The 20,381-nt window shown below is 41.3% G+C and overlaps 1 pseudogene; it reads right to left on the reverse strand.

Moving 5' to 3' along the window:
- Positions 1-15,340: 15,340 nt before the first annotated feature.
- On the reverse strand, positions 15,341-15,550 carry LOC148011325 (uncharacterized; annotated as a pseudogene).
- Between the last annotated feature and the right edge of the window lie 4,831 nt (positions 15,551-20,381).

A 20,381-nucleotide genomic window follows, 5' to 3' on the forward strand; every position in this document is an offset into this window, starting at 1 on the left:
GAAGTCACTCCGCTCACAACAACGTCTAGACTCGTGTACCAGGTCATCCTACCCTTATCTCCTAAGCATAGACCAAAAGCTTCTCAGTGCAAAGTAAGATCGGTGAGGTCGTTGGCCTCATAGACTTGCTCAAACTTCTCTACAAAGCTATATGGGTCATCGTTTTGGCTGGTACTTGTCTAGTTGCTTAGCCATGACATGGATTCTTGATTGGCTCTTAGAGCCCTGGTTAACCCCTAATCCTACAAGCAACGAGGTTGCCATTGCAGCAATGCTCTGCTCTGTTGATGCGTTGTCTAGCAGTCGCCTCATAAGAAGCTCACTCAACATGAGGTCGCCTTCCAATGCTCTTCTCCTTTTTGCATTAGGTCTTGTCCTATTTTTGCTTGCTAGGGCTAGCACTCATTGAATCTCGTGGATTTCTATGTTCTATCTCAAGCTTATGGCTTGTTGTTCCTGATTGTATGCCACTATGCCTTCTTGCAAAGCTTCCCGCACTAGTTTCCTCTCCTCTTTGAGGTTCGCTATGATATCCTCAGATGGCCTATTGTGGTGGTCCATTCGGGTTTGCAAGTCATACTTGCTCACCATTTGTTGAATTTCATCTGACAAATACCCCAGATCGAAGCTCTTCGTTGCGTCCATGATTTGTGCTGGTCTCTACCATATATGCGGTCTCTTGTTCCACCAGGGTATCAATGAGGCTGATTAAATCGGGTAGATTCACGTGTGCAATGATATTGGTCCTTTGATTCATCTAGCTCTTGTGTCGTGTCTTCCTCTTAGTCCTACCACTTGGGGTTCTCGATTACTCGTCCAAGTTTTAGGGTTTTCTCTTACTAGTGGGTTCACTCAGTTTCCTGAGTCTGAGTGAGTTCCTTGTTGTTTATAGATAATCCTCAATTTAAGTTCACTCAGTGTGTGTGGTGCTCTTTTCCATGCACTATATGAAATCAAGCTTTCGGCTTTTCAGTGCACTTCAAGTGATAAACTCAATGTGGGGTGCGAATGTAGAATGGAAAATGTGGCTCATGTATTTCCCTTTTCGTTCGCAGCCTAATGTGGCTCTAAGCACGTTCTCTGAGACTGTTCCTAAGAATTGTCTAGGGTCTTTACTGCTCCTTTCTACACATTCAAGGTGGAATTGGGGTCTATGAGTTGGTTTCGGCTCTAAGTGGGGTTGGACTCTTGACTAGGCTACTAGAGGTTGCCTCTAGGCCGTAGGTCACAATTTGCCATGTTCTTGAATTATGTAAGCTAGGTCATTTATCTTGGGAGGTTTTGGGGTCTGGTTCAGCTAGTCCTGGTTAGAGGCTGGGTGATTTGTCCCTTTTTTTTTTTGCCCTGTTGGTTTGATTCCTAGAATTAGATGGTTCGTGATTTTGGGTGGTCTGACTCTAGGAGTCAGATGGTCCAGTCTAATTGGGTATGTTCGGTTGATGGGATCAAGGTGGTCAGATTCCCAAGATTGGGGGTATGTGCGCAACTGGACACAAGGTGGTCTGAGTGGGGTGTTTGATTGGACAGAAGGTCATCCGATGGGTTTGTTGATTGGGCCTAGATTGACTAGTCAGATAGTCTGATTCTACCAATTGGACTGTCCGATTGGTCCAACTCTGGGAGTCTAACATTGATGAGTGGTTCGCTGACTGTGATGGGTGCAAATGCAGATGTTAGCTCAATCAATGCCAGGGGTCCCTAGGGTTTACGACATAACTTGTAACCTTCCAGAACAAGCAAATAGAGCATAAGGAAGGCCTGGAGATACCTGGAATGAAGATGGACTCAAAATCAACATGCTTGATTTGTTCTGTACATGTAGCTCTCTCTCTCTCAATGAAGTGCAAAAATGAGATCTCCCCTATCGGTTTTAGGCTTTCAGGGTCCTGTCTAGCCACCCTTAACCTTTCAATTCCATGTCTTGCATGCATTAAATCCCAAAAATCCTTTTTTCCCTTTTCTTTTCCTTGTTGTTTTGCTTGTTTCACAATAGCAAAACCTTATTGTTTCCTTGCAAGTTCTTGGTCCTAATCTCCCTAAATGCAACAAAAAATCATAGAGCGATCCTTGGGATGAAGTAATCTACTTGTCTACTAATCAAAAACTCCAAACACTTACTTGTTTCAAAGATCAAAGCACCTAAATCCCCTACCTATATCAAGCACTGGTTTGGGGGTGAAACCCTACTTGAATGCTTGATTTGAAGCGCACAAGTGCTCAAGGCTCGACGAATTCATTAGTCTCGGCCAACGGAACCAAAATGTTGGGAGCTCACACTCGACCACCAAGACCCATGGACCGCTTATTGTTCAAACATTTCTAGCCTAGCACTAATGGCTACCTCTCACATAGCCGATGCGCTATCCCTCTCTATGAGTGTAGTGAGCTTACCTCGATGCCCAATTGAGTAACCTCCTCCCTCATGCACATCGATAACTCCACGATTCGTGGTGCGAGCTGAGCAACCTCAATCCCTCTCTTCAAGCTCCATCCTCCATAGCTGTGTGAGACAAGAGAAGAGAAGAGAATAGAGGAAATGATGGAGAGCTTCTTCTCCAAGATCCCTCACTCCCTCACCCTCTCACACTCCCTCACTCCCTTGCTCAAGCACAAGCAAGAAGGCAAGAAGAAGAAGAAGCATAACTTTTGCCACACACCAAAGAATGAGCTTCTCATTCACTTTTTGAGTTTATATACAAAACCATTATCCATTTTGGGTGATCATCCCCTCTTTTACATGGTCGGCTAGGCCCTCTTTCCTATTGTCCTTCTATCTTTCTAGCTTCCTTTCTATCGCCACCCATCTACCCTTACAATTTGCACAGGAGGGAGCTTGGTGCTCTTGTACAATGATTTTGGATGCGCCTTTACATTCAAAGGTGCACCTTCTCTTTTTTAGCACTTTTTTGGGCTTTGATGGCCGCGCCTTGGACTTCTTCTGGCCATGCATGCACTTTGGGGCTTTTCTAGGTCCAATTTTCTTATGGGTCGCCCCTTTTAGCTCTCGACTTGCGCTTTTCCATTTTTTTCACTTTTTTTGCTTTTTCTTGTGTTGAGGTTAACAACCATTTGACATTTTTTATTCAGTAGAAAACTTCACGAAGTCTTTAAAGCTCCAAAAGAAGACAACCACATTTTTGAAGGGAAATGCATTGTAGTGGTTGTTGTCCACCATCTTGATACAAGCAAAGGACCATCATCATGGATTTTAGTTTAAGAATACATTTTCTTCTACATGGTTGATGAGTACTTTTGAAGTGGATGTAATAGCCATGTGGTATAGTTTTAATGCATTGCAGTATAAGAATTTAGAGCAATATAATCATCAGTTTTGGAAGGTGTTGTTGGTTATTACTCCTTATCATGTTGCTCCCCTTGCTAAGTAGATTGGAAAGTATTTTTGTGGGTTGCCTAAAAAGATTTGGGATCTTTTCATAAAAACCATTGTGATCAACATGCCACAACTCATTGAAAAAGTATGTACTACTAATGGTTTGTTGTATGGAAAGTCTTCAAGCTTTCAAGGTGATGGGAAAAAGTCACCAAAACATACTTTTAAGTCTAGAAAGTGTCAAGAATTGGATGGTGGGGGGGCTTGCTGGAGTTGTTGCACCAAACATACACCATACACACAAGAGGAAGCTCACTCAAGAACACAAGAAGAGAGATGGAGGCCAAAATGTTTTCTTGTTGGTTCTTCTTCTTCTTCCACACACAATACAATGTACACAAAGTACAAATAAGTTATAACATAAAGGAAAGTGGCCTACTAAGTCAACTAGTGCATAACTAACTATACTTATCGACTGGCCCTATGACTTGTAATAAACCAGTTCTCATAACAAATCAATTAATTGGAAATTCATGAAATATACCATTCTTACAAAGAAATACAAGAAATACACCATGTTTGTAAAGTAGCCATAGGCAAGGTAGCTAAGCTTGAAGTAATATTGCCATGGAAGGCTGAGAATCAAAGATGTAAGCTGCAACATGAATATTCACCTCATGTCAAGGTGGGACATGGTATGCACCCCATATCTTGATGGCTAAGAGCATGCACCCTCTTAGTTGGTGGGAGGAAGGAGCCTCAAAACATGCATTGTTGAAAATGGCAAAAAGACCCCTCACATATTACATCTTCACCTTTTATACTTAACCCTAGCCTACTCTAGACTAAGGTGACTTATGCTTTATAATAAGCCATCCTAGCCTAAAAGAGCTTTTTCCTCAAAGCTGAAATTACATTGAATGCAAGGATGGAAACATGTAAGAAGGTAGAGTAGAGGTTGCATACTCATGATAAACTCCAAAAGCGGATCTTCAATAATGGTCTTCATAGGATAGGAGTAACTGTCATGAAACAAAGAGCAGGGTTGAATAGGGTAGCTGAAGTAAAAATGCCCATAACTTCTGACTGAAGTGTCTAAATTCAGTGTTTGAAATGTAGATACAAAATACGTAATCCAAGGCATTAATGTATACCCTCAAACCCATATTTTGATTGTGTCAGGGCAATTTAATTCATTACAGAATTCCTATACAACAAGCTATCTCCTCCAAGATCAAAAGGATGTGATAAATCCCATCCATAATCCATAGATGCATTCATGTAAATCCCTGGATCATATGGGAATGAAAGATCATCAGCATTATCGTCAAAACCTCCATAATGCAAGGCATCGTCCCCATAATCATGAAGAAAACCTATTGAATCATTATCATAATCAATAGGTTGCTGAAAGTCATCATCCACATGAGGTACGAACTGCTGAAAATCATCATGTAATGATTCCATATCCTCAATGCTTGTTTGGTCAATTGAATCTTCTTCAGCCCTTTCATCTTCATTAACTGGAAACTCTATAACTAGCAATGCTTTAGCATTCTTTTTTTTTGTATATATCTTTATGATTAGAAGATATTGGTTTAGTGCATCTAAAACATAAGCCTTGTGCATGTAATCCTCTAATATCATCATTGGTTAAGATCTTTCCTCGAATAACATCATGCTGGCCACTATGACTGTCATATTTCTCATGATAAAATAGTTTTCCATAGTCATGATCACATTCATTTCTACTAACATAATGGTGATGTCCAAGAAATTGTTGATCATCATCATAATATTGACTATGGGATGGCTAATCATCATAGATGTACTGATCAACATGCTGCCCATGCTCGCTAGCATAATGCTGCTCATATCCAAGATCATGATCATATACATGCTCTTGTTCTTCATTCACAGCTGCATCTCTTGGTTTTTCATCTTGGTCACTAAAAACATATTCTTCTTCTTGTTCATCTATACATGATTGCTCATCAACTACATGTGTTATATGTATGACATTTAGAGCAATTTGCCCTTGCTGCCCAGCAGTCACATCTTCAGCATGATTTTCAACATAGGCATCATCTTCTTGCTGCCCATGTCTATCATGTCCTTGCCCCACATATACATCTTCCATTGGGTCTTCCAAGTCAAGGGTTGTAGCAAAATGTTTATTCCTGCCATAACCCTCATGATGAGGTGACCAATGCTCATTACACTTGTAGCATATCAGTTGCCTTTGCATTTCCATCAGTTGTTGATGAGGAATAAGATTTTTTCTAATGCCATGAGGAATATGGAACTCAAGAACAACTGATACAATAATATGCTTTGCCTTGCATGCGTTGTCATGCCCAAGAGTGTTCTTCTCATTGCATTTATAACATAGGCCCTTGGAAGTTATGCTATCCAAGATATAACTTTACAAGTAGATGCCATGTACACCATTGAAAGAAAATTGATGGACATTTTCCCCATCTATCAAATGATAACCATAACCATGAGCTTGCTATCCATGGTTTACTGCATAAGGCTGCACATAATCATTTCCAATCCTTTGTGGCTGATGATAAAACACTTGTGGTTGAGAAGAAGAAGTATCCATAACATATTCATGCTCATATACTTCTTGTCTATGCATAGGGACATGAATTTCTGTAGGAGCATTTGATTGCAGCTGCTTCCCACTCATTGGATGAAGGCAAGATTGATTTGAATGGAGCCTTTCCCCAAATGGTTGATCATAAACATGACTAAGATTAACATGTTGTTGCTGCCCAAAAGAATTAGGGTCTGAATTGGCATAATCATCATGATCATAACCATAAAAAGAATGCTGCTTGTAAGAACTATGCCCATACATTCCATCTTGTGCTACATATTCATGTCTAATCATGCCACCATAATCAAATCCATAACCATTTGTTGGAGTAGCAATTGATCCCAACATATGTTGTCCATAGAAAATAATTCTACTTTCATTAAAGTCTCCACCTGCATGAGTTTGATGGCGCCCAACATTGCTACATAAGGAACAAGCACCATGTTGTCCATAAGACCCAAGACATGTATGATTTTCCATGCAACCATCAAAATTTTCATGTCTGTCACCCCTATAGTACATGCTATCCATAGTGACATGCTGGTACAAAATCAACTCTATCTTGAAAAATATGAGTTCAAATAATGTGTATGGTAGCTTGACCTGGATCTTAGATGTCTAACATCAAGTAGAAACCCTGGTTTGAATTTAGGAGTAGCAATTCCTCTCTCTATTTAAGAATTTCCAGAACTGTCCACAGTAAACTGCTAGTGAATTGTTGGAACAAAATAGGCTCTAACTTGAGAAATATGTATCCAAATGAGGTGCTTGATGGCTCAGCTCGAAGCCCACAATGTCTAGTACCAATTGAAAGTCATGGTTTACATTAAAATATTCCAATATCCCATTCTAGAAATGATTTACTGTGTCTATCCACAGTAGACAACGCCCTGTCCCAAGTACCTAGTTGCATTGTTTTGACCATAACTTGAGAAATAGTGATCGGAATGAGGTGTTTGATAGCTTTAATCGAAGCCCACAATGTATACCTTCAATTAGGAGTCCTGATTTGCATTATTTTATACCTATACCCCATTCTGGAAATGAATCTCTAGGTCTGTCTATAGTAGACATCACCCTGTTTTGCCCTGTTTGAGTATTTTTGGTACTTCTCATCCAAATTTGAACCAATATCCAATAACAAAGCACTCAAGAGAATAGGGAAGAGTTGTAGGTCACTATGGTAAGTGAAAATAACCTTTGCAAATCCAAAATTGAAGAAAATCTTGCTTATAGGTGACCATAAGAATGCCAATGAACATGTATGTCCTGTCAATACCACTGCATACTCCAAAGTACAAACCCTTCTAAGTGTAGGGCTGAAATAGATTGCATTATACATTTATTGAATTTTCCCCTTGCATTACACATATGCCCATTGGAGAGTACAACTTGGTACTGAATCCAATATCCAATCCTTCTTGCCACAAAGCCATACATCATTGCCATACATTGAAAAGGCTCCATTGGTCTTTCATACAAGGTAGCTTGATAAAGAGGAATCAAATGGCACAAGAATTTGTTGAATCTTCAAGAGGAGTGTTGGGAGCCTTCCACAAGTATGAATGGACCCAAGATTTGAAGAAGAATTCCCAAAAATTAATGCTCTAGGCAATGCATGTGCTGTCCAATCTCTTCAATCTTCAAGAGATAACCGATTCTCTTCAATGTTGATGAAGAATCTTCAAATGTTGATTGCTACGCATCTCAAGGACCTCCTTGAAGAGGATCAGTAGACCATCCCAAAAGTCATAAGAGAACTTTAAATTTTAGAAAATTACTAAATCTTCATAAGCTTTTGAAGACCAAGCTGTCCATAACCTTTTATGAGCAAGAAGAAGCCCAATCTTCACAATCTTCATGATAAGCATGCTGTTGGTTTGCATAGTGTACTTGTTCATGCATAGCTGCTCCAAATGAAAGGAGAGAAGGATCGAAGCTTGGACTCGAGAGCTATGGTGGGAGAGCAAGAGCAAGAAAGAGAGAGACAAGAAATGGGAGCTCCAACAGTCACAATGTGTGACTGGGCCTTCCTTTATTCAAACTGTCACTTAAAGAATAAAGAATAAAGTGACGGTGATGGGTGCCCGCCACCTGCAGTGTGCAGTGATGGTGACTGTTAGTGTAGTAATACATGGGCATCTAGGTGGAGGTGCATTTACCCCCAACAACCTCCCACTTAAAGGTGAATCTGCCCTAGTGAGGAGTGAAAAAGAAAAAGGAAAAAAAAAAGACAGTACAACATGTACACATGTACAATAGGATGAGGAAAGACGTCATCTCATCCCACGCCCATCAACCTCCTGAGGAAGGCAAAGCGCTCTATAGAGAGGCTTTTCCTGAGAAGATCTGTAGGATTCTGGTTAGTCGAGATCTTGACAAGGTCAACAGACTTGTCCTCAACAACCCCACGTATGAAATGATACCTCACCTCAATGTGTTTCGTCTTTGCATGGAAGATCGCGGATTCTTGGCTAACTGAATAGCGCTCATAGAATTTGAATGCAGTATAGGGATAGCATCAGTACCAAGATCAGCAAACCAAACGACCCAACCAAATGGCCTCCTTTCAAGCCTCAGTGGCTGCAACATACTCCGCTTTTGTAGGAGAAAGGGCCGTGCATTTCTGCACCTTGGACATCCAAGAAACAACACCTCCAGCATAGGTGAAGACATAGCCGGAAGTGGACTTCCTACTATCTGCATGTCCTATATAATTAGAGTCAGTGTACCCCGCGACTCCTGTATCCTGACTGCCATAGCATATGCACATATTTGCAGTTCTCTTCAGGTACCTCATGATACCCTTCACGGCATCCCAATGCTTCTTGCCAGGTGTAGCCATATAGCGTGCCACAATACCAACTGCAAAGGCAATATCGGGACGAGTGGCTATCATGGCATACATAAGACTACCCACTGTTTTGCTGATGCATAGGGAACCTTGGCCATCTCGACCCTTTGCTCATCTATCTGCGGACAATCAGCCTGTGATACCTTCACATAAGAAGGCAATGGACAGCCAATAGGCTTTAAATCCTGCATGCGAAAGCGTTCAAGGACTTTATTTATGTACTCCCTCTGTGACAAGTAGAGGAGTCCTTGATGCCTGTCACATCTAATATGCATACTAAGTATGTGAGAGGCTTGTCCCAGATCTTTCATCTCAAAGCTCTTCTTGAGTTGAGCCTTAAGAGCATCTAGCTCATCATGAGCTTTCCCTGCTATCAACATATCATCCACATAGAGTACCAAAATCAATAAAGAACCATCATGGGCTTTCTTCGTGTAAAGACATGGATCCATAGCACTCCTGCTGTAGCCCTGTGAGATTTCATAAAGGCGTCAGACTTGTGATACCACTCCCTAGGTGCCTACTTCAAGCCATAAAGGCTTTTCTTCAATTTGCACACTAGGTGCTCCCTGCCAGGTTCTGCAAAGCCCTTAGGTTGCTCCATATAAATCTCATCATGCAAGTCCCCATGTAAGAAAGCCGTCTTGACATCCATCTAGCATAAATCCAAGTCAAGCTGAGCAACCAAAGCCAAGACTAAGCGTAGGAGGGTGGTCATCTTAACCATAGGAGAAAAGACCTCATCAAAGTCCACACCATGCTCCTGCTTAAAACCCTTTGCTACCAGTCTAGCCTTGTATGCCGGCTTGGGGTGTCCAGGGGTACTTTTTAGCTTGTACACCTACTTGCATGGCAAAGCGTTCTTGCCCTCAGGCAATGAAACCAAATCCCAAGTCTCATTCTTATGCAAGGAGTCTATCTCAGATTGCATAGCCCTCTCCCAGGAGTGATTGTCACCCCTACGCATAGCCTTATCATAGGTGAAAGACTCTCATGCATATGTAACCAAGACGTAATGCATCGAGGGTTGAAATCTATCAGGTGGATGTCTGTCTCTAGTAGGCCATCTCATGGTAGGCTCTGCTGCCTACCTAGTTGCGTGTCCAATACCTTGACCATGAGCATCTATTGTAGCTATAGGCTGTCCAACTGGCTGTGCGGGAGCCCTTGGCTCTTCCTGAAATACGACCCTGCAAATCTCAACAACTCTCTAAGGCTGCCTTTGCATCTTGCCTTCATGGAAGGCTACATCATGACTGTGGATGACTTTCTATGCCTGCGGATCCCAGAGAGGGTAACCCATCTCGCCTGCATCCCCATAACCAAGGAAAATGCATTTGACACTCTTAGGATCTAGCTTACTTCTCTTGTTCTTGGGCACATGGCAAAATGCCTCACATCCAAAGACACGGAGATGCACATAAGATGGACGTTTTCCAATCCATACCTCCTCTGCAACTTGGAAATCCAAACCACTAGAAGGTGATCTGTTTATGACATGTACACCATTACTAACTGCCTCAGCCCAAAAGCTCTGTGGTAGGCCTGCATGGCTAAGCATACTGCATACACGCTCCTGGATGGTTCTATTCATCCGCTCAGTCAAACCATTCTGGGGGGGTGTAGGGGGCGGTCAACTGATGCATAATACCCCTCTCATCACATAACTGCTCAAAAGCACGTGAGACATACTCACCCCCATTATCTGTCCTTAGGCATTTTAGTCTATACCCAGATTGTTTCTCAACCAATGCAAGCCATCTTTGAAACATAGCCAAGACATTGGATTTCAGCTTAATGGGATAAGCCCAAACTTTCTGTGAAAAATCATCTATGAAAGTAACAAAATACTTTGCACCACCCATAGACTAACAAGGCATGGGCCCACAGACATCCGAATGTACCAATGCCAAGGGCTCACTCATACGTGGCCTACCAGACTTCTTAAGCGTAGACCTAGTCTGCCTGCCATAATGACAATGCTCACATGAATCAAAACATGCATAATCAAGGGGCAGTAAGTACTGCAAACCAGAAAGCATTTTCATTCCCTTCAAAGACATATGGCCCAAATGGGCATACCAAAGAGATACATGTGGGATAGAACCCACAGAAAAAACATGATGAAGGGAAGAAGTGGATACAATCAAGGGATAGAGGTTGCTAGCCTTGGCACCTCTCGCAACAATCACAAGTCTTCCACACAAGTGATCTTCCATGCAGAGTCTCCAAAAGATACATGATAACCTGTATCATCAAGCTGTCTAGCTGACATGAGACTGCATGTCAAAGCATGTACATGACGTACATCCTGCATAACAAAACTTCTGCCAGAAGGAAATTGCAGCCTAACATCACCAATGCCCACAATGTGAAGAGAGCTGTCATCACCCAAGCACACAGAACCTGAAACAGTACGGTATGAATGAAACCACTCTCGACAAGGTGTCACATGAAAGGACGCACCTGAGTCCAAGAGCCAACACTGTGCATACATAGAGTGTATCTCTGTCATCTGTGAAGCACTAGAAGAAGCTGCAAGGATATAATAATCATCATCAACATCCTCAGGCTGCATAACATTGATCTCTTCAATTTTAACACTGGACTTTGCAGACACTATGCTGCGATTAGAAAACTTATCCTGCACTTTGTCTTTCCCCTTATCTTTGCGCCTTTCATTGTGCAGTTCATGGCATTGTGGCCTAACATGGCCCTTTTTCCCACAATGGTGACAAGTAACATTTGCATTCCTGCCACGGGATTTGCTACATGACTTCCTACGAGACTTGGACCGATATTTCTGAGAATCCCGTCCATGGCCACTGCCACTGCCATGCTTTCCATATCCATCATTCCTGCCTCTAACTATCATAGCATGCAACACACGAGAGGCATCCAAATTCTTACGGTTAACCTCTTCCTACAGAAGAGCACTCTCAACATTAGATAATTTCAAGGTAGCAATAGGGGCACATAATGTAGTGCGAAATACATCCCATGACTCATTAAGAGTACCAAGCAAGAAAAGAGGAGTGACATCCTCTGTAAAAGTGATGTCCTGCGAAGTCAAGTTCTTGAGTATAGCATGGAACTGGCTCAAGTGAGGAGACATGGTCACATTCTCCTTCATGCGCGCAGATCCATAAGCTGCTTCAGCCAATACATTTGACTCGCTGGACTTTTCTTGTCATAGAGATTCTTGATTTTATCCCACAACTACCATGCACTCTGTTCTTCCTCAAATACATTGTAACGAACCTATTCTGTGAAAGATAATACAATAGTGGACTTGCATACCTCATCAAGCTCAAACCATTCCTCATCTGGCATAGTTGCAGGCGGCTACCCCCGCTGAACCTCAATGGTTTGATCTGCAATTTCTGCACCAATACATGCCAAATCTAGCTCTTCCAATAAGAGCAATTCATACCATCAAGCTTAGTGATGTTGAAAATAGCATGATCAGTGGACGAACTCGCCATAATGTAGGCTGGAAGACTGCAGACAGTTCAAAACTGCTTGCTATTTACTGCAGAAAATGACATAAAAATCACCAAAATCGAGAGAAAATGGTGAGAAAAGTGTAATCAAAGTTGCTGCCCACCAAGTACTAGCGAAAGTACATCATTTCAAAATATTTCAGCATGAAAAATCCATGTCAGTTCAGAGTTATACGCTTGCTGTAATAAATGACAGCAGGGTATTGTGAGAGTCAATTGTTGGCCAAATCACTGCACCAAGTCAATAAATGACAGCCAAGACATGACCAGCCATAAATGGGTATAAATCAACAGCAAACAGGCATCAAGACCCTGAGAAAACACCCAAACATGTCACCAAAGCATCCGTTAGTGAGTAGGCATACCCCCTGGACAGTAGGGCAAAGTATACATAACACTGGCAAGACCTGGCACCAGTAGGTGTATGCTCACAAGAGTGCAAAGCCCAACCTCAGATCAAAAGCAACTCCAAGATATCTGTGCATGAACCATGCAACATTTAAGTGTAAGAGATCCCAAAGTCTCAAGTATCTGCAAAATGCTCAGAATAGCATAAACCTCCTGCTCAATGTTGGTCAAGCATACAAGATGCTCCCACTAGCACAAGACGTGGATAAACAAGCTCAACAGCTCAATCAAACCAAATCAAAGTGCCAAAGACAGGTAACCAAGACAATGTCTCAATAGCATCCCAAGAGCATGACGGCTACAAGGCAACTATAGGTAGCATCCATGAGCAAGACATACATCCCAATAAATATCTCTGACAACCAAAATGACATCCAATACAAAATTCCAGAATAGCAAATGAGAATCCAAGCCAAGTCTTCAGAGAGCACTAAAGCTCAACAAGTACATGGTACACTGTGCCAAGACAAATGCATCAAGCCTCTAGTAGTCCACAACTGGTGGCAAAGAGATATGAAGGTTGGAAGCTTCAATGGTGCCTGCCCTGTTTGCCTAGACCTGTGGACTGAAATAAATCTCTAAAATAATGAAGCAATACCTCAATGTCAATGCCCTGATGGTGCCTCAATAGGCCGGGAAGAAGCTCGGGAAGCCGGGGAGTGACGGGAGCTTAAGAGAATGAGCTATGGCTGTCAGGAAGGAGACCCAATGCAAGTGGGGAGTCAATGGGAAGCTCAGAATGCCATGAGCCAAGCTCAAGAGTCGGGAAGCCATGCTTTAATACCAGTTGAAAGGAGAGAAGGATAGAAGCTTGCACTCGAAAGCTATGGCGGGAGAGCAAGAGCAAAAAAGAGAGAGACAAGAAATGGGGACTCCAACAATCACAATGTGTGACCGGGCCTTCCTTTATTCAAACTGTCACTAAAAGAATAAAGAATAAAGTGACGGTGATGGGCGCCCACCACCTGCAGTGTGCAGTGGCGATGACTGTTAGTGTAGTAATACACGGGCGGCTAGGCGAAGGCGCCTTTACCCCCAACACTAAATGCATAGAAAAAATGGTGGTTCAATGCTATTCATTTTCAGATACAAGTAGCCAAAGTAAGGGAAATAATATCTTCCAGATTCATCAACCAGTTGTGTGACTGAAGTATATATTCAGCAAAGCAATGTACTCAATTGGTTAGCAAACCTTGTATTATTTATCAAACATTTGTTTGCAACGGTCAAATCTGCATACAGTAGCACCACATAACTGAGGGCTTCCAAAAAATTCAGGCACACTGGATAATCAATCTGCTAATGCTGGAGGTTGCACTTCTGGCTTGTGTGAAAATGTTTCATCTCTGAATGCTGTCTCCACTCTTTCAGAGTCAGCTTTTGGAAATATTCATTATAGTTCTATTTTTCCCTTTTACTAGAACATCTTCTCTTGCCTTAGTCTCAGGCTTTGCTTCCTTTAGCAATTTTGGTTTGATTCTGCTTCTGATACAAATTCAGGGTCTGCCCTTTGCCTTCACAGCAGTAGCAACTAGCTATGGCAACTTTTTGAGCTCCTCAACAGCTTTGGTGAACACCAGTGGCTCTTCTTTACTCTCTAACACAACTTTTGGTAACTCAACTAGAGTTGTATTGACATTTCAATCCACCACAACTCTTCAATTCTAGCAAATTCTTTTCCAGTCAGGAGAAAAGCATGAAAAGGCAGTTTATGCATCAAATGAATTAAAGCTGAATATTTTTGAAGATAACAGTGACATACCAAGGCTTTTGATGTGGGCAATAGTGAATTGCAAACTCCTTTTGAATGCAAGGCTTTTCCTTGATATGAAGTTGACTAGCATGCATGCCATATTCTCAAGTAGTACCCTAGAGCAAAATACAATCCATGAAATCTGTTGCATAAACCACACTTCTATTGTTGGTTATAGATATGAGGAACCTTTAGGAAGTATCAAAGGCCAAAAGCCCCATGATCAAGATGAGGAAATATGAGAATATCTGCTATAAATGACTATCATGAAATAAGGTTTTCAAGATGCCTCCACTCTCGTACGTGATTTGAGGGAATCTAAGAATATCAACCCGCCTCTTCCTCATGACTTTGTTGGCCTTGAAACACAGAATTCCAAGCTACAGCTTGCTAAAGAAGATGTCCTCATCAAAGACCATATTCTTGATCTTCTCCAAAATTGCATTAAGCTAGCCACAAATACATTGAACCTCTACATTGGTCCTCTCCATAGTAGCATGCTCAGCCCAACTCTGGCCTCACTTGCAGCTATAGCATTGAACCTCTACATTGGCCCTCTCCATAGTAGCATGCTTCTGGCCTCACTTGCAGCTATGGCAACTTTCTTCTAATGCTCGAAGCATGAATAAGTGTACCAGCAATTACCCTCAAGGTTGTGAGATTCATGCATGAATCTAGCAATGTTGCCCATGTCAAGGCCTCCATTGATCACATGGTATTGGACGAGGTCCCTTTAGTGGCCTCCTGGTAGGACCTCCAAATTTTTGCCCAAGATCTCGTGAAAATGGAGCCCGAGGCTCATACATGTGTAGCTTAGTATTCTTTGACATAGATTCAACCTCATGTTGTTTCTTTTTCTCATTAGAATGAAGCAAAAGAGTGAAGTTTATGCCATCCCACCACTTGAAGCAGTTCTAATAATCTACAGTAAAGTTGATCCAATAACCATGAAGATGAAGAAGCCGAGCATAATGGAACCGATAGGTTACTGGCTTCCTTTCTTGGCAGTGATGGATTCCAGAACGGCTCCTCTCTTGAGGACGTTCTTCTGAAACACGGAACTCTTACATTCGGAGAGGCATTTGGAGGTCGTCATTGTGTCTTGGTGCAAGACAAATCATAGACTAACGTGTCCTTCTTCTTCTTCTTCTTGCTACTACTACTGAATGGAGCGACATGGATTGCGTGTGGACAAAAGCATTAGTTGAAGCCTTTAGCACCAAAGCTTCCATCACATAAGCAAAACAACCACGAGTCAAATCGCTCCCTCGCCTGGTCTCCGCTCTATTTCAGCTCCAAAACCAAACAATAGATAGCAAAGAAGAAGAGGTATGTGTTAGTTCCTTGATTTTCCTTGCCTTTGTCTACGACACCATAACAGTACAACAAAGTTCTAATGGTTGCCTAAGAGCTCAATAAGCTCTTCAAATCTCCATTATGCTTCGGCATGTACTACAGAGCACAGATCGTAGCTTTCATACTTAAGTCCTACATGATCAAATGGTGGCCTATGAGCCATAAGAGTACTCTACAGGAAGCTTGGAGCATGAAGACTTAAACTCTCAGGTCCATTTTGGCATTAGAACTCATGGGAGAGAGACATGATGGAGGTTTTGGCTATGGAGGTTGAAGGAAACTTGAAATTGGAGAGAGAAAGACTGTCTGAAAAGAAAACCCTTCTCTCTCAAAAGTAACCCCCCACTAAACTCAACCTCAATCAAAGTTACCTGCATTTTATCCATCTCTCTTCATTTTTAGGCCAAAATTGAACCACGACATGCTAAAATTGACAAGAGCATGCCATTATTCATTAGTTCATGCCAAGACCTCCATCTTAGTCATGGTTCGTGATAGATCTTCATGTCAGACCATGGTTATGGAAGAACTAATTGATGTGACTAATTTTTGACCTCCTAGTTACCCTGTAACCATGCTGTGAGTAAATCCACCATGAAAATGACTCTTCCCATGGATCAAAGTCCATGCTCTGATACCAATGTAATAAACTAGTTCTCATAGCAAATCAATTAATGGGAAATTCATGAAATATGCCATTCTTACAAAGAAATACAAGAAATACACCATGTTTGTAAAGTAGCAATAGCCAAGGTAGTTAAGCTTGAAGTAATATTGCCATGGAAGGCTGAGAATCAAAGATGTAAGCTAGAACATGAATATTCACCTCATGTCAAGGTGGGACATGGTATGCACCCCATATCTTGGTGGCTAAGAGCATGCACACTCTTAGTTGGTGGGAGAAAGAAGCCTCAAAACATGTATTGTTGAAAATGGCAAAAAGATCCCTCACATATTACATCTCCACATTTTATACTTAACCCTAGCCTACTCTAGACTAAGGTGACTTATGCTTTATTACATAACTATGCCTATTGTAGGTAGGTGCAACAAACCAAATATAATAAGTGATAAGTTAGTGGCCATGTGAGGATCATAATGACCATCGATGTGCTAAGTGTAGATATGCAGACACATCTAGCCAGGCGGTCCATCATCAATGTCCACACATGTTGAGCTTGCCATCTCACCACTCTCTCTTAAGCTCATTTGTATCTCTGCAACTCCAAGTAAGCTTCGACACTTTTGAAGCTTCTCTTCTCTACCCAATGCCTTTGTAAAAATATCACATGTCCAATCCTGTGTGCTCACATATACCAAGTCAATCTCTCTTGCAAGTACCTTCTCTCTCCCAAAGTGGTAGTGCACCTCAATGTCTTTTGTCCTAGCATAGAACTCTAGGCTCCTACTTCTCCATGCAAGTGGTAGTGGCTCCTACTTTGTCTTAGCATGGACCTCAATGTCACAGTGCTTGAGGGAGGGAGCGTGAGTGAGTGAGGAAGTGAGTGTGTGAGGGTGAGGGATCTTGGAGGTGAAGCCCTCCACCATCTCCTCTTTTCTTCTTCTCTTCTCTTCTCTTCTCTCATCTCGCGTGTGGCTATGGAGGATGGAGCTTGGAGGAAGAGGCTTGAGGATGCTTGAGCTTGCATCACGAATCATGGAGCTATCGGAGTGCTTGAGAGAGGAAGCAACTCACCCGTGCATCAAGGTAAGCTCACTACACTCGTAGAAAGGGATAGCGCGCTGGCTATGTGAGAGGTAGGCATTAGTGTTTGCTTGAAACGCTTGAATAATAAGTGGTCTGTGGGTCTTGGCGATTGAGCAAGAGCTCCCATTACACATTTCCATCAATATTTAAGATATGGAGAGAATTGTTGGTATTTTCTCTCTCTTTAGTTGCATGTGAGAGAGGATTATCCAAGATGAATAATACAAAAAATAAGTTTTAGAATCGACTACCACATGGTACTTTGAGTTTGTTTATGTTTGTGGATATAAATATCCCAAAGATATCAAATTGAGAACAAGTGCCACGGAGTGAATGCTATGATGCTTGGAAGGGCATGAACAGGAGATCTAGTGCTTTGAAAACCATAACTTTAGGATGATTTTCAATGGCCTGGCAATGTTCAAATTTTCCATGCAAGTGGGAATGCAAGGTCCAAAAGAAAGTGTCACATGAAAAGTAGGGGTCCCTTTTTTTGGGGGGTGTAGGGGTGCATGTCAAATCCAAATACATATCACCGTATTCTTATCCAAAAATCATCTATCTTGCCATACTTTGATAATGCTATCATTGGCCCTCATTTATACTTTAATGTTTATCATTTACTCTCATTTATTGTCTAATCAATGATCGTATTAATGATTTCTAGAGGGTGATAACAAATTATGAATCAACCATTGATAAAAATGGTGTGGGTGCCACATGGGTCGATTATAGATGTGACTATAATTTTAGGGAGTAGAGAGAAAAAGGGCATGCCACATAATGAAAACTCAACTTATCCGACATCTGTAATGTCTTGCAGGTCTATGCATGGCTGCACTCTTATCATAGCCATGCCATCACTCATGATGCTCAACGTGCTTGGATTTATGGTCAAGGGGACAAGAGAAGGCAAAAAGCACTACCACTAGGATTGCTTCAATAACATATATTCCAAACAAGGCATGACCTTCCAAGTACATGATATTTTGGGGTAAATAAAACAATAGATCTAGTTTTTCCAGACTATTGATGGCCTCAAATATGGAACTTAGTTAAAGAATTTGTATGCACATATGATATGCGCAACAAAGCCAAAGTCTCTCACAATCAACCTCCTAGATTGCTCCGACCATTGCCTATTCCTAATCACCCTTGGTCATCTATGTCAATGGAATTCATCATCAATCTACCTTCCTTCAAGGGGTTTGATTCCATTCTTGTGGTCATTGTTGATAGATTTAGTAAGATGGCACACTTTGTCTCCATTCACAAGATAGTTATTAATGAAGGCACGGTGTGACTTTTCCTTAAATATATCTACCATTATCGTGGGTTACCAAATGACATTGTTAGATTGAGGACCACAATTTGTGTTAAGTTTTTGGACAAGTCTTCTAAAGCTCCTAAGCATCCAAACCAACCTCTTTGCAACCAAGCACCCTCAAAGTAACGGAAAAGTAGATAGAGGAAATCAAGTGTTGGAACAATGTTTTTGATGTACAATCAATTACCATAAACACAATTGAATGGATTTATGTCCCTTACCTAAATTTGTCTATGATAATACTAGGCATACCTCTATTAGGTAAAGTCTATTTTTTGCCAACTATGGAAGACATCCTAAAATGGACATTTATACAAGTCACACAGTAAAGAATCCAACATCTATGAATCTAATAGAACACTTGTCAAAGATCCATAAGGAGTCAAAGTCACGAATTTAATAAGCCCATAAAAGATGTAAAGAAAATACCAATCAACAATAGATGCAACATCTAACTTATAACATCAAAAATAGAGTTTTGCTTTTACAACAAGATTTATGTACTTCTTGTCGAGGGTTAAAGGCCACCTATGCCTAGTCACCTACATTTACTACACATACACACTTGTACATTACATGTAGCGATCACCTATCACTATCACTTTATTCGTTATTCTTACTATGACAATAGAATAAGGAAAGGCAGGTCACACAATGTGATTATTGGAGTTCCCACATACGGTCTTGCTTTATCATCTTGCTCCAACCTCCATAGCTCTTACTTGCTTCTTCTGCTTGTGCTCTCATTCTTTCTCAACCCTTCCACCTTTCAACTAGTATTAGAGCATGCTTTCAAGGAGCTTCATCAACCTTCACTTCAGCCTAGGAAGAGAGCTTCATTTACAACTTTCATGGCATCCATTCACTGAGATATGCATTAGTCTACAATCTATCCCCAATTCATCTCCCCATCTTCTAGCCTCCTTGATTAGAGCATTTCCCAAAACCATTTGAGTCTCCCCAATTGATCAATTAGATCAATAGCGACCAAAAGAGACCCAAGGAATAGGCCGCATTTTTTGGCACAAATTTAGGAATTGTTTCCTACTCTACATTCATCAACCTTGCTCTATGGTAGTCCTCTTGCTTGTTGTCTAGCATCTGGGGGTTCTTTTTGGCTTCTTTGACTTTGTCTTGAGCATCATTTGAGGAGTTTAAACTCATCCATTGTTTCACAATTTAGGAGAAACTATTATTCACTATTTGGGGCAATAAGTAGTTGATTGCTTAATGTTCCATTGATACTTACGTGAAGAGATTTTGATGCTCAAATGATGTATTGATACTCAAGAAAGCTTCTTGGATCAATTAGGGCTTGTTTAACTTAGCATTTGGAAGATTCTTTGGTATTATATCATGTTGAAAGCAAGTAGAATGCTTAGATATTTGATGTATTTTTTGATACCTATTGTGACATATCGACCGCTAAATATAGTCGATAATGTTTGGTGGTTATTTGGGGTCTGCCTGTGGTCTTTCCTAGCTGTCGCTGTCCACACTCCACAGAAATGTTTGGACTTTTATCAATCTAGGCAA

Source organism: Lygodium microphyllum, chromosome 28 (assembly GCF_053477565.2).
Source record: "Lygodium microphyllum isolate KBCC chromosome 28, Lygodium_microphyllum_v1.1.10, whole genome shotgun sequence".
In the NCBI taxonomy this organism is placed as follows: domain Eukaryota; kingdom Viridiplantae; phylum Streptophyta; class Polypodiopsida; order Schizaeales; family Lygodiaceae; genus Lygodium; species Lygodium microphyllum.